We start from the raw sequence: 15,331 nt of genomic DNA, 5'->3' as shown, positions 1-15,331 counted from the left end.
CTGATAAAATTATGAGCATATATCAGGAGGAAGGTGGTAACCAGTGAGGTCAGTGACAGTCAGTCACAGGCAATAAAAGACAGGCAGAAACAACCTCTGTCTTCCTTCTTCAGTGGTAGGTACTACTGGAACTTGTGAAGAGGGTGACAAGATCGCTGTCCAAACTTGTCTCCAGAATGCAAGCGTGCCTGGGCCTGAGCATGTGTTAGGGTCCAGAGCTTCGGATTGATCAGACGAAGTGATCTCCAGAGGTTGAAACTGAGGGTCATCTAAGAAACAGTGTTGGAGGATGGAGCAAACTGAAAAGCTGGGCATACAATCCCACTGTTGAACCAATGCAAAGGGAACTGGAAGGCAGAGCTGAGGACAGATAGGAGGCAGAAAGGCCATAAGACCAAGGAGGAGGATTTGGAGCAGAGTTGGAAGCAGCCTGACATGATCTCCTGAACCTCCAAGGTGTGGTTGCACTTGCCTTCTGTTGCCTCCAGCCTCAGCTGTGCACAGGGAAGTAACTGTTAAGGGGCCCAAAGTGTCTTGGACAATGAGATCTTTGTCTTAGGAAGTGGAGTCTGACAGCAAAGAAAAGGCTGGGTGTGGCAAGCCTGGAGAGGTTACATGGGGAGGTAATTTGGGAGGCCGCTGCACACACCGGCAACAGATCACGGTGAGTTAAAGACTAATAAGGCAATGTGGACTTGGGATGAGAAGTACCCTTTTAAGAACACTGTCTTCAGTGTGTGATGCAGAGTCTATCTTCAGAGTGTCAGGAAGAGAAGAAAAAGAACGTGTGAACATGGTAAGAAGAGAGCATGGCACTGTGGACCTGACTTCTGCTATGAGCATCCTATTCCCTGCCTCAGAGACGAAGTCCAATCTGAATAGAACAGTTACTTCGCTTTTGTTCCAAATCACTGTTAGGGGTTTCTGTTTGTAGAACTGGTCGTCCATGATTAACAAAGTACTTTCTGTATCTGAAGCAGCTTCCTCTGGCTTTGTTGCAGCTGAGCCTGTGATGGCCACGGTCTGGATGCAGACACGATGGCCATCTCATGCAGATGAAACTCCGAGAGGACTAAGTGTTCCAAAGGTCCTCAGACTAGGGTACCCATCTTCTGGAGGTGACTTCGGAGTTAATTTCAGGAGATGCAACGACTTGGTGAGTTTGTACATTGCATCCCTGCAAGGCCACTGGGATTCATTAACAGAGAACTAGTCAGAAGGTTCTGGAGCTGGGAGATAGTCATTCAACAAGTAGAAGTGTTTGCCTTGCAAGGCGGATAGACTGGATTCAATCTCTAGAACTCACACAAAAGTGGAAGGACAGAGCCAAGGCCACAGAACTGCCCTCTGACCTCTCTACCTCTCCATACATACATCCTGGCATATGTGCACAGACACACATCATACATGCACACACAAACAATTTTTTGTTTAAGTTCTGGAGTAAAATGAGATTCAGATCCTTAGAGAAAGTTGAATTTGTGGAAGAAAACTAGATTTAAGAAGAAGTTAGCAGGGCATGGTAGGGGGTTGAAGCAGAAGGAAGGCCCACAAGTTTGAGCCCAGCCTAGGCTACATAGTGAGTTGCAGGTCAGCTTGGGATTACAGAGTGAGACCCTGCCTCAAAAACAAAACAAAAGGAGCTGGAGAATTATCTCAGTGGTTAAGAGCCCTTGTTGCTCTCACAGAGGACCAGGTTCAATTCTCAGCAACCAGAGAACAGCTCACAACCACCTGTAAGTCTAGCTTCAAGCGACCCTACATATTCTTCTTACTTCTGTAGGCACCAGACATGAGTGGGGTGCACATATATATATGAAGGCAAAGGAGTTGTATACATAAAATTAAGTAAATGCAAATATAAATTTAAAATATGATTTAAATAAGGTAAGGACAGGGTTTTAAAAATTTGGCCATTTTTACACATAGGAAAAAAATACTGTCATGGAAAATGTAGTAAAGAAAGTCAAGCTGAGCAGTATTGTCAGTGTCCTGTGACTAGGAATAAATGTAAGAACATGAGTTCAAAAGCATGAACATAATTGACTTTTCATGTCAATTGCAAGTGAAAGGCGAAACTTAGAAATAACGAGCGTCCTTGCCACCGACCTGCCTCCCTCAAGTACATTCTCTACTTCACACTGAGAAATCATAGAGAAAAAAACCCTGTGAGTCTAACCTAGATCTTCAGTTTATTCAAAGGTACACCCAAACTAAAACAACAACAACAAAGCCAACAACAAAGCCTGGGGACTCCCAACTCTCTGTTTCTGATCAGTCTCTTTGAATAATCATTCACATGATTATTTGTTCATTTCTTTATTCATTAAATTTTTAATGAGCCCATAGCAGATGCCAGACTCTCTGGGGACACAGTGGAGAACAAAAGTAACCAAAGTCCCTGCTGTCATGGAACGGTCCTTACACTCAAGTGTGGAAGGCACACAATACACAAATAAATAAGTGTAATACGTCATGTTGTTGTGAGTGCCAAAAAAACGACAAATAGATGAGGAGGGGAGAGGCAGGGGGGAACGAAGGCCCATGCTGCATCAGCAGGAAAGAATTCTCCAATAAAGTGGCATGTGAGTGGAGACTAGAAAGGAGGAGGCCATAGACCATGGACGTTTCTGTGTTCCAGGCAGAGGAAACAGCAAATCTCAAGTCTCAGAGGTTCAGAATGTCCTTGAGGTGGTTGAGGGACAACACGTGAGCCAGTAATCCATGATCCCATAGTGATGAGGGCTGGGTGGTAGATGGATCAGAGAGGAAAGTAGGGGCTCAGATGATGTACAATTTATAAACCATGGAAAAGACTCAGTTTCATTCCAATTGAAGAAGGTTGTCTTTGAGGCGAGTTTCAATCCATCTTTGGCCAACTTGAATGCCTTTGACTGTTGAGTGAGAAGTACTTCAAAGAGGCAAGAGAGAAGTAGGGAAACCAGTTGACAGATTGTAATAAATACTCTAGGTATGAAGTCCCAGACCAAGGTGGTACCAGTGTTTGTGAAGACACAGGGAAAATTTCTGGAGTTCTTAAATATCTGTGTATAAGAGGGAGTCCATAAGGATGAAGGTTTTGGCCTAAATCATGAAACCATTTGCGGGAGGGGGCTGATGGGAAAGGAGCAGCAAATTTTGCTTTAAACATACTGGGTTTGAGTCACTTGGAATCGGAGTATTGGGGAGACAGACATAGGAGGGTTGCTTCAAATGTTAAACAGTTTTAAATATTAAATCTGAGATGTTTATGAACATCCAGGTGGAAATTTAAATAGGCCCTTGGTTGAATTCAGGGGAGAGAGATCTCTGTTGGAAGTGTGAATTTGACAATTTAAGCACACAGGTGATGTCAACACCATAGGACTAACTGGATGTAGTAGTTCAGGCCTGTAATCCCAGCATTTGGGAGGTGAAGGCAAGAGGATCAGTAGTTCAAGAACATTTCCATCTTCAGTTATACAGCAAGTTCAAGGCTACCCTAGGTAGATAGCTGCTTTTTTTTTTTTTTTTTTTTTTTTTTTTTTTTTTTTTAGAAGCTACAGGATAGAGTTAGAGGGGTTAAAAACACAAGTAGTAAGCATTAGGGCACTTAAACTTAAAAGTGTTTCTAGGCAGAGGAGAGCGCATTTGAACAAATGCAACTGATAGGTCAAATAAAACTAAGGCTGGGAACTCCAGTAGTGTTTAGTTGATCTTGATAAGACTAATATTGGAGCAGAGTGTAGTGGTTGATACACTCTGCCCTTGAAAAGTAAGATGGCGACTACATAAGCCAATCTTACACTCGTAAGAGCTAGAACCGAGGGAGGTGGAGAGTGTACCCAGCAGTTAAGAACACTTATTCTTCTTGCAGAGGACCAGGGTTCAATTCCCAGCACTTTCATGGCAGCTTACAACCATCAGTAACTCTAGTCCAGGGGCTCTGATGTCCTCTTCTGGTCTCCATGGACACCTGACACGAACATGGTGCATGGATATATATGCAGGCAAAACACTCATACACAAAAAAAAATGATAAAAAGATAAATATATACAAAATAACTAGAACTGGGAGGTTCTTCTGGAGAATCAGAGATAACAAGAGGCCAGGCAGAGTGAGGATGTATAGGGACCAGCAGTATCTATGTGACAGAATGTTTAATCATGGACTTCTATGACAAAGGCGATTGGCTCCCCAAATTTCTAATTTATTATTCCTATTTATGTATGATCCTTATAACTAGGTGGTTGTGGCACATGCCTTTGATCCCAGCCCTTGGGAAGCAAACGTAGGCAGATTTCTGAGTTTGGTCTCATAGTGACCAAACAGGACAGCCAGGGCTACACAGAAAAGCCCTGTCTTGAAAAAACAAAACAACCAAATTAAAAAAAACACAACAAAAACAAACAAACAAACAAACAATACCCACCCCAAAACATGTGACCTTTGTAATGTCCTGTAAGACAGTTTTTCATGTTCTAAGAACTAGGCAGTATGACTAACATTCCTGTGGCACACATGAACACTTTGTACATTGCACACATTATCTGTGATACCAAGTGAGAGAGTTCCTTTCATACAAAAGACCTAACTGAACCCTATCTCCCAGACCTAGTCAGAGGCAGATCCAAATTATGTTACAGACACTATCCATCTTCTAGTCAGAGGCAGGTCAGATTTAGTAGTTAACTCTCCATCTCTGAGACTAGAACACAATTAACCCAACCCAGCTGACAGAGAACTTCACCAGCTGATTGATCAAAGGCATATTCACTCTCTTCTTACGTATCTGTTGATTACCTACATGTCAGGCATTTTGTTGGGTGTTGCAATCACAGACACAAAGAAGCGCCACAGACAGCTCAGATGTACCATATGAAACCCAAAACAATGGGGCCAGTGAGATGGCTCAGCTGGTCAAGGCTCTTACTCTCAAGCTTGATGAACTGAAGTTCAGTCCCTGAGAACCACATGGTAGAAGAGAACCAACTCCTGAAAGTTGTCCTCTGACCTCTTGTGGGTACAGTAGTTTGACAAACATAACTTGAGAGAGAGAGAGAGGTCCAAAATTTGTCTTGCCTACAAGATATGGAGAAATACAAATGGATGATCAGGGACTGAGGGAGCAGCCAACCAGTGACTGCCCCAAATTGAGACCCATCTCATGAGAGAGCCAACCCCTGACACTATTAATGATACTCTGCTATGCCTGCAGACAGGAACCTAACATAACTGTCTCCTGAGAGGCTTCATCCAGCAGAGGATGGAGGAAGATGCAGGGACCCAGACCCAAATATCAGGCAGAGCTTGGGGAGTCTTGAGGAAGAGGGGAGAGAAGTGAGCAAGCCAGAGGGCCCAAGGACACTACAAGATCTACTGAGTCAACCCGAGATCATGGGGCTCAACGAGCCTGGGCTACAGACCAGGGCGCATGCAGGAGCTGGACCTGGACCCCTACACATGTGTAGCACATGTGCAGCTTGGTTTTCTTGTGGGACCCTTAACAAGTGAAGTTGGGGGAAGGGCTGTCTCCGGCTCTGTTCCCTGCCATTGGATTTCCTTCCCCTTACCTCTACTGCCTGTTTGGGCCTCAGTAGGAGAGGATGTTACCTAGGATTAGATATCCCAGGGTGGAGGTTGCACCCAATGGGGGCTCCCCTTCTCTTCAGAGAAGGGGAGAGAGCAGTGGGGGAAAGGATTTGTAAGTGTGGAACTGGGAGGAGAGGAGAGAGAAGACTGTGATCTGGATGTAAAGTGAATAACAAAAAAAATAATTGTTGGAAAAATAAAAAAAAAAAGCTACAGAAAATGTAGAGTCTCCAATAAACACAGTTCTTCTGACCTAAGTGGTAGATTCTCTTTGGCATTCAAATTTTTCTGACAGAACTGGTATGTGGAATGACCTAACAAGATGGCCAGGATTCACACAATGACCAAGTTCAATGTAATTATTGTATGAATGTGCTTGTGACGGGATTTTAATGTGATACAATGTTTTGGACTTGTTATATATCTTTAATGACTTCTTTTCTACATTTTTCTTTTGTTTTCTTTTGAGACAGTATCTTAAAATATAACACAGGTTGGCCTGAAAATCTCTGTAAGTATCCAAAGTTGGCCTCAAACTTGAGATCCTCTAGTTTTAGCTTTCCAAATACTGGGTTTGCAGGTGTGTCTTAAGTGATTACCGATGGACAGAAGTAAACACATGAAAAAATGTTTAAAAAAAAAAGAGTAAATGTGTTTAAAACAGAGGAAGAAAGCAAGCAAGCACTGGGTAGAGAGAAAGGAAAATAAAGAAAACAAGTCTCAAAATATGAGTCATCGAGGGGCCTGATGGGATGGCTCAGTGGTTAAGAGCATTTGTTGCTCTTGTATAGGATCTGGGGTCATTTTCTATCATTCACATGGTAGCTTACAACTATCTGTAGCCTCAGTTCTGGGGGAATCTCTGATGGCTTCCAAGGGCATCTGGCACATATGCAAGCAAACACAAACATACACACAGTACATGCAACAAAACCCCGTACACATGAAATAAAATAAAAATAAATAAGCCTTTAAAGCTATGCATGACTTGTCACTGTTTGGACCCAGATACATCTTAGGTCCTTATTTACCATGGATGTAGTCGTAACTGCTTAAAATAAAATTGGAAAACTCCCATGTGCCTACTCTAACACTCAGTCTGACTTGTTGAGTTAACACTACTCATTCTGAGAGCTCTGTTGGACTCTTTGATGGGGTGTGAAAAGTGAGTCAAATGCCACTGGCTCTTGGGGTGGGAATATATCTTAACGTGTACAGAGACTGGAGAAGCTGGGGCAGGAGGATCACCACAAGTTCTAAACTGGTCAGGTTGTTCAGTGTGCTCCAGGACAGCCTGGGGTACAGAGTGCAACTCCATGGAGGGTGGGGAGGGGACAAAAAGAGACAAGACAGCATTGGATTCCCCAGCACCAAAACAGCAAAAACCTTTATTCATCTCACAACCCTGAGTTATGTGGTAAGCCTGCAAAGCGTAAATGAAGGTGTGAAACCACTTTCTCCTGTGTACATCGGGCTGTAGACTGATCAAGAAAGCACTGTCTAGCCAGATACTGTGCACACCCACGTGACCCCAGCTACTGTTCACACTGAGGAAGGACTGCAAGTTCAAGGCAGGTCTGGTTAACTCTGGGAGAGCTTATCCTAAAACAAACAAACAAACAAAAAAACAAAACGGACCAGCGGGACAATGGTGACACAAGCCTTTAGTCCCAGCACTTGGGACACAGAGGCAGGCAGCTCTCTGAGTTTGAGGCCAGCCTAGAGAGTTCCAGGACAGAGAAACTCTGTCTCAAGATTAAAAGAAGAAGAAAAAGAAAGAAAAAGAAAAGAAGAGAGAAGAGATGAAGAGAAAAGAAAAGAACCATAAAACAGATAAACAAAACATGGGCCTGATGTTTACATATGTAATCCTATTGCTAAGAAACTGAAGCAGGAAGATTGTTGAAAGTTTGAGACCAGCCTGGGCTACATAGTGAGTTTAAGTCTAACCTGGACTGTATAGTAAGCCTTTGTCTTAAGACAAAATAAGGTCAGGGAAGTACTTGTGTACTTGACTAGCGTATGCAAGGAACGCACGCATGCATGCGCACACGCGCACACACACACACACACACACACACACACACAGTCTCTCTCACACAGACACACACATACTGCCCCGCCCTAGCCTCTCCTCTCCCCTCCCCTCCCTCCCTATCCATTTTTTAAAGCAACTTTGGATTAGGTTTTGAACTTTTTAAGCTGTATTTGTTTGCTTTAGTGTTTTTGTCAGTACTGGAGATTGAGTCTAGGACTGAGTACAGTCTAAGCACTCTACCACAGGGCCATTTTCCCAGTCCTGGTTTTGCTTTCTATGTTGACTCTGTTTCACAAAGTTGCTCAGGCTGGTGGTCCTGGACTCCCTCTGTAGCCCAGGCAAGCTTTGAACTGCAATCCTTGTTTCATGCTCTTCTCCATTTGGGTCTGCCAGCCTGTGATACTAGGTATGGATGAAGCTACACTGTTTTTGTTTTCTAGAGAAATAATATTGTTCTGTAGCCCAGGCTGGCTCAGACAGGCATATATCACTACTCTTAGCCTAAAGCTGCTGTCCATTGCAACAAATGCCCTTAAGGCACTCAAAGAAGCAGCACCTGCTCCATAATTAAAGGCTCTGAGGTGACAATGTCTAATAGAAATAGGACACACAAGCAAAAAAATGGTTTTTTTCTTAATAGCCACATTTTTTTTTTACAAAGTAGAAGTCAAAAAGAAACACATGAAATGTCATTGTAGCATGTAATGAATATAAAATTTATCAATTGTTATTGCTGAGACAAGATCTCAGTATGTAACCCTGGCTGGCCTGGAACTAGCTCTATAGACCTGTGTGGTCTCAAATTACAGCCCTCCTCACTTCCACCTCACAGGTCCCAGGATGACAGATGACTGACCACACCCAGCTTCAAGACTTTTATATTTCCTTTTTCACTCTGACTTCTTGAAATCTTGTATATTCTATGTTTACAGTCCATCTTAATTTGGATCAGCACAGTTCAGTGCTCCATAGCCAGCATGCTGGTCAACAAGAATGGGTATTTTTCTAGCACAGCGGGCAGGCTATGACAGTAAGTTCAAATGCCACTTGTGTACTTCTCACCAGCACGCTGTTTTTAAGGTTCCTAGGCAAAGTTTAAATGGCCTAACTCCTAACTCTAAACTTGTTATTTATAGAGGCACTTATTTGTGATGGGGTCTCACATAATCCAACCTGGCCTTGAACTGATCTTCCTGCCTCTACCTCCGAACTGCTGGGACAACAGGTGTGCGGCACTATGATCAGCTTACAATTTGACTTGGCAGAACGCTATTTTCTATGTACCTACTTGCAGTCCAATATATGAATTCAATATATAATGGAGTTCTGGGCAATAACATACAGAAGAGTATCTGTTAAGTCATAGGGGAAGGAAACTGTCCTTCTGAGAATGACTTCAAGACGAATGCTGTAAGCTACCCACACTCCTCACCCTTACAGATGTTAAAGATTAAGTAGCACAGGCTGGTTCCTGTCTCAGCCTCTTGAGTGCTAGGATAATAGGCATGCTTCTTTCCTTCTGTCTGGAACATTTCAGATTGAGAACACGTTTAGGGGGTGTGGCAACTGCCTTGGGATACTGACAAAAGATTCTTTAACACAGGAAAGATAACAGAAGGGTTCTTTTCTTATCAGAGGTGTAAATTTATGAAGCCAACCATGCATAAAAAGGGCAAAGGGAGGCAAAGACAGAGTTCCCTATCAGAAGAACGAGCGGTCAGCAAGGTCCTCAGTGAGCTTTGCCTAAATAGTAACAATCCAAACCTACCCTTCTTCCTGCAGCTGCTTCTCTCACTGAAGGTTCTTTCCTCCGTCAGTATGACTTCTTCTTCTTCTTTTTATTTTTATCTTTGTTTGAGACAGGGTCTGTGTAGTCCTAGCTGTTCATATGTAGACCAGGCAGGTTTCACACTCACAGAGCTCTTCCTGCCTCTGCCTCTGCAGTGCTGAGATCAAAGGCGTGCGTCACCATGCCCAGCTCGCATCATTCCTTCTTAAAGCATAACAAGGGTGTTGCATTACTCAGAGCGTAAAGCTCAAAGTGACAGCAAAGATTTTAAAAAGAAAAAGTTCCTCACCCCCTCACCAGAAATACCAAGAACATGTATGTATTCCATCAATATGTAGACTCAAACGACAGCCGATTTTTTAGTACTGTATAAGGTCATGGCAATCACAGGCAAACATGCCCAAAAAGTTGGCTGTAGAAATGACACTGTCAATTTTTTCAGTTAGTGATTGCAAAAACTTTGTTAAGCATATTTTCTAAGTTACACAGAAGACTAAGTGGTTTGACCATTACTCTGGTTTGATTCTTTTGTTCACCAAAGGATTCCTTTTCAATGAAGAAATTTTGTCTGATCGCTTACCAGTCCTACACTAATAAATGTCTTACATCTAGTGTTTGAGTGTACAGCCCACAAGTAGAGGCCAGAGGACAATGTCTAAGAGTAGGTTGTCTCCTGTGTTCATCCAGGGGATCAAATTCAGGTCATCACCGCTTGGTGGCAAATGCCTATACTCACTGAGTCATCTTGACATCTAGAGCTGGTATTTCTAGCAACCTTTAATTGTCTTTTTGTGTTTTCTGTTGTTATCCATTGCCAGGTTGTTTGTTTGAGACAATGTTTTGTTGTGCTCCTTAGGCTGACTTTAAACACTTGAAACTCCTGTCTGAGCCTCCCAGGAACTAGCATTGAAGATGCATTACCAGATCAGACTTTATCTACTCTTGGGGAAAAAAAGAAAAAAGAAAAAAAATTGGTTTCTGCATGCATTTGTATGCCTCACATGCAGACCCCACACTGGCCAGAGAAGGGTATGGGATCCCCTGGAGCTGGAGTTGTAAGAGGTTATGAGCTGTTATGTGGGCAGTAGGAACTGGACCCCAGTTGTCACCAAGAGCAGCAATTGGTCTTCATCACTGAGCCATCTCTCCAGCCCTGATGACGTCTTCCTCTAACGTTCATACAGAATTTCCATTAGAGCCATATTATAATGTTCAATACAGTCCTTTAGGGTGGCTGTGGTGGTGCACCTCTGTAGTCCCAGCACTTGTGAGAATGAGACAGCAAGATTCCAAATTTGAAGCCATCTTGTGTTACATAGCAAGACCCTCTCTCAAAGACCAACTAACCAACCGATGCCATCTGTTCTTTGATGATAGCTGTCAGTCTTGACAAAGGAAGCCCTCTTTTGAGTTAGTCTAGCCATAAATATTCGCAGGAAATACATTCACTCTGTATTTTTTCTTTTATGAAGAAAATGTCAGTTCAATATAGGTGTGGAAAACTGGTTACCATCTTACCTCAAGTATGCTATTGTTCCTATCTATAATAGATACCCTGTTTCTGTTTTAAGACAGGGTTTCATATAGCCCACGCTGTCCTATGACTAAATATGTAGGTGGGGATGATCCTGAACTTCTGATCCTGCCTCTATAGGAGGAATGAATACACAGGCATATGCCACCAGGTCCCATTTTATTCAGTTCTAGATAAAGCCATGGCTTTTAGGCAAGGAGCCTACCAACTGAAACCTACCTACAAACCCCAGAACCTTTTTCCCCCAATGTACTACCATACCCAGATTGTACAGAAAAATTGTCCAAAATATTATGCTAAATTTTACTATTATATTGAACATAAAAAAATCCAGAGGTGCGATGATAGTTTCTCTTGAGACTAATGTTGAAAGCATGAAAGGCCTTCAAAAGCTGGTCTCTTCTGCTCACATACATACATTTCCCTCTTCTTACTGATTTAAATCTCACTTTTCTGGTAGAAAAAATGTTACAAATTTAAAGACTTCAAATTCATCAGTCAAAAAATAATTAGGGTCTAATAAAATTGACAAAAAATCTATTGTTTTTTAAAACTAGGAAAATGTCCAGGCTTAGCTGAGTTACCAGTTATTAATGTTTTTTGGGCATACTAGAATGTATCAATAGAAATTCCTTCACAAATCAGTTTGCCTCTACTTGCAAATGGATAATCATATCTAAAATAATCTATACTTCTCAGTAATTTATGAGCACTGTCTATCTGAAGCGAACTTTGAAGGGACACGTAAAATCTTAAAAACTGGCTTCTGCTTTAAAGGGCTATTGCTTCTAGTGTCAGCTCTTTCTAGTTTCAAAATTTGCATGGCCGCCTTTCTGAGTTTGTTACAAGAAATCAGTCTTGGCCCATGCAGGAATTGCTCGAACTCGGCGACCTTAGGGTCAGACTTATTTGCATCGCTGCTATACAAAGTCCATCCTTTAATTAGGCGTCAGCGCCGCCGGTCTTCGCTCTCATGCTCCGCTGCTCACTTTAGCGATGTTGGAGTACACAGCACCTGGGTCATTTGTGCTCAGGACTCTGACGCGACATCGACTTCTGGGCGTTGTTGTTTTCATTTCAGCTCTCCGAGATTTCCACTGCACACTCCGCTGCTCCCTCTGTAGTCCCGGGACAGGCGGGCGCGGTTTTCTCGGAGAAATCCACGTCACCCGCGCATGCGCGTGCGCAGGCTCTGGGCGGAGGGAAGAGGCCTGCGCTCGCCCCGCGGTAAACAAGCACTGCGCAGGCGCTGTGGGTCAAGGGGTGGGGGCGGAGGTTTTTGTTTTGTTTTGCTTTTTTTGCATAGTAAAAAGGGGGAACGCCAAAGCACACCCTAGTGTCTTAAGACGATCGACTATCTGGCTTCTGTTACTCTCGCTGTTTCTGAGGCACCAGCTACGCGACCGTGGCAGCCATAACTCTCCCACAGAATAGTCGGCCTTGAGCTCTTTTGCTCACAGTCTACACTGAGACTGCGAGGAAGAAAAGACAAAAAAAAAAAAAAAAGAAGAAGAAGAAAGATTTAAGGAGAGGTGGCATTCCTCACGACGCCACATAGAAACCTCAGCGCTGGTCTTTTCCCAGACAACGCGAGATCCTGTGCCAGGACGTGACTCCACCCACCGCCCCTCCCGTGATCGTGTGCGCATGCGTTGGGCTTTTTTGGCGCGCAAACCTTTCAAAACTTCCTGCTTGGTCACAGGTGGCCCCGCTCGGCCCCCGAGGGATGTCTGTCGGGTTGGAACCGGCTACTCACGCCCACAGCATCAAGTCCTTAGGGATTTTCGGTCGAAATTCCACTTGAATGTAACTCGTCCCCCCTTTTTCTGTTCGTGTATGGGTCATGAGTTTTCAGCGAATCAAAGAGTCAGAATGGGAGAGGACCCATCACGGTTTTTAAAAACTACTGAGTTTTAGTTGTGTGGAACGCTAACTCTGCGAGTGGCATAAAGGGATAAATCTGGGACGAACGGATTTTTTTTTTTCCTCGAAGACTTTGAGAGGCTGTGACTGTGGACTGGGTTAACAAAGTAGGATGAAGATTCGAAATTTTAAAAATGGAAGAAGTCAAGGCAGTATCACCTGCTTGAGAGAGGAGGCTTGGCTTAAAAACATTTACGCGTATTAATAAGCAAGTAGGCAGCAGTGTCGCATATTTAGTCGATGACAGCGAGGTAAAAGGGGAATGTCTTTGAATGCAACAGAGACATTTTTAGAAGTTGTCAATGAGCAAGAGCTGAGGTTGGGACTGGGTAAAACAGATAATCTGGACTCTAGAATGTTGCAAGTGTGGACGGGTCTGACTGATTTGGCCTCTTTTCTCTCTCAGGGGACATGGAACACCTGCACAAACTGGATTTTTGCCCTGTAACGTCTCAAAGGTACCATCCAACACCTGAAATGTCCTCTTTCCAGTAGAATGCCTGGCATCTCCCACCAACCTCACGGTTCAGTAGGAATGAAAGTTGGCTAACAAGTCACTCAGATGAGTCACTTGGCTCATTACAGATTTTGTATTCTCAATCTATAGTCTTCCAGTCGTGGAGCTCTTCCAGTCCACTTTAATGTTGGGAGCAGTGCAGTACAACCAGTCTTGTCATTTTCCCAATCCTCAGGGATTGTTTCCGGTAACGAAATCCATGATGCTCAGGCCCCCTGCGTAATAAGGTACACACTATTTGCATATAGCCCTTGTACATCCTTCTAATCTCTAGATTATTTGTGATATGTAAATTGATGTAAATACTATGTAAATAGCGCCTTACTATACTGTATAGGGGAATAATGGCAAGAGAAGCATTCTGTACAGATGCAAATTTTTCTTCTGTATTTTTATATCTGCTTTTTGGCTGAATCTGAGGATGTGAAACCCATGGATGTGGGGAGCTGACTCTTACTTCTCTCTCCTTGTCTGTGTGAAAGAGTTACCTCATTGTATTGATCAGACTGGTCTAAATGGACTAAAAAAAAAAAAATCTAGACTCAGTCCTCTTACTTCAACTTCCTGAATAGCTGACACTTCAAGTGTGTGTTGGGTACGGTTCTGAAAATATTTTGATCCTTTGTGTACTCTATAAAGAAAATATAGGAAGACTGATACAATACTAGGATCTATAATTTGACTAGTCCCAACAGGGTAGCTGATAGTTAAACAATATAGCTTCCTTTATAAGAAAACAAAGAATGGAATGTCTCAGGATTAAAGCTGGCAATGACAGAGAAGGATGTAATTATTAACATTTAGAGGAAAGCCCTTGGAAACCAGGTATAGAGGCATACACCTATAGTTCCGGCTACCCAGGGATGAGTCAGGAGGACTGCTTGAACCTAGCTGGGACGTAGCCTGGGGAGGGGATGGAGAGAGGAAGGAACGAGGGATGACAGAACCAGCCATGGTAGACTCAGCAAGTTCTCTCTCTCTCTAAAGCACTGTATTTTACAGATTGTATTCTGTTGTGTGAGCTGTATGTGCTGAATTCACAGGAAACGTATGGGTACAATGGAATAGGATTTTTGGTTTTGGGTATTGGATCATCCATCATCTAAGTGTCATGTCATAGAACATGGGGATCAGAACCCTGAGGCTTGATCTTTGGATATGTCAGTCATACCATATGACATCTCAGAGCCTCACTTCTGTATTTATAAGGTAAGGAGAATAAGGATGAGGGTATCTTTTTAAAAAAATTATTTTATTTTACCTTGGTGGTGTTTTGCCTGCATTATATGTTTGTGCGTCACTTGTGTTCCTGGTGCTCTGAGAGGCCAGAAAAGGACATTGGATCTCTTGAGCTACAGATGGTGGTGAGCTTCCATGTGAGTGCTAGGATGGAATCCAGCCTCTTAGGCTTGCTTTGTGGAGGAGAGAGAGCCTTTACCTGTTGAGCCATCTCTTTGGCCCATTAGGCCTCTGTTTGTTTTTGTTTGTTGAGACAGGTTCTCTAAGTAGACCAGGCTGACCAAGAATTCAGAGTCACAGAGATTCTCTTGCCAGCACACAGACCTGCATCTGTGTCATCTCTTCATCCTGGACACTTATCTTCGATTGGGTCCTGTTTTGTAGGGAATCAAGCATACATGTGAAAAATAGCCCTCATGGGACAGTTAGGAATGCATAAAGATTGGTTTCTTGTCTTAGGTTCTTTCCTTAAACTTTAATTATTGTTGATGCATCTGTGTGCTAAGATTAAAGGTGTGCACTACCATGCCCACCCTCCATCAGTATTTTTAAGATGTTGTTATTATTGTTGTTGTTGTTAAGAACTACTGCTTATAGAGTTTCTGTTGAAAAAGAAAAGAAACTAGACCTATGGCTTAAGCCCTCTTGATCTGCACAGTTGTGTATTTGAAGAGATTCTGGAGGAATAAAGGCAAGGGCTTGAGATGAGCAGACCAGTC

At 43.0% G+C, this 15,331-nt stretch overlaps 1 protein-coding gene across 14 annotated transcripts in view; it reads left to right on the top strand.

Annotated features, from left to right (window-relative positions):
• Nucleotides 1-1,029: 1,029 nt before the first annotated feature.
• Nucleotides 1,030-15,331, top strand: part of Gpr19 (G protein-coupled receptor 19) — a 39,237-nt gene continuing 24,935 nt past the window's right edge. For 2 of the 14 annotated variants that reach the window (XM_034512553.2, XM_076940679.1), the window contains exons 1-2: nucleotides 12,468-13,107; nucleotides 13,263-13,314. The gene's annotated coding sequence lies outside the window, so the exon portion shown is untranslated. Of the gene's footprint in view, nucleotides 1,157-12,076; nucleotides 12,161-12,262; nucleotides 13,601-15,331 lie in introns of those variants that run through there. The other 12 variants (XM_076940686.1, XM_076940685.1, XM_076940684.1 and 9 more) reach the window with 12 other exon arrangements.

This window comes from Arvicanthis niloticus, chromosome 9 (genome assembly GCF_011762505.2).
Source record: "Arvicanthis niloticus isolate mArvNil1 chromosome 9, mArvNil1.pat.X, whole genome shotgun sequence".
In the NCBI taxonomy this organism is placed as follows: domain Eukaryota; kingdom Metazoa; phylum Chordata; class Mammalia; order Rodentia; family Muridae; genus Arvicanthis; species Arvicanthis niloticus.
Note: the sequence above shows the minus strand (reverse complement) of the source record. Positions and strands in the feature narration are given on the sequence as shown.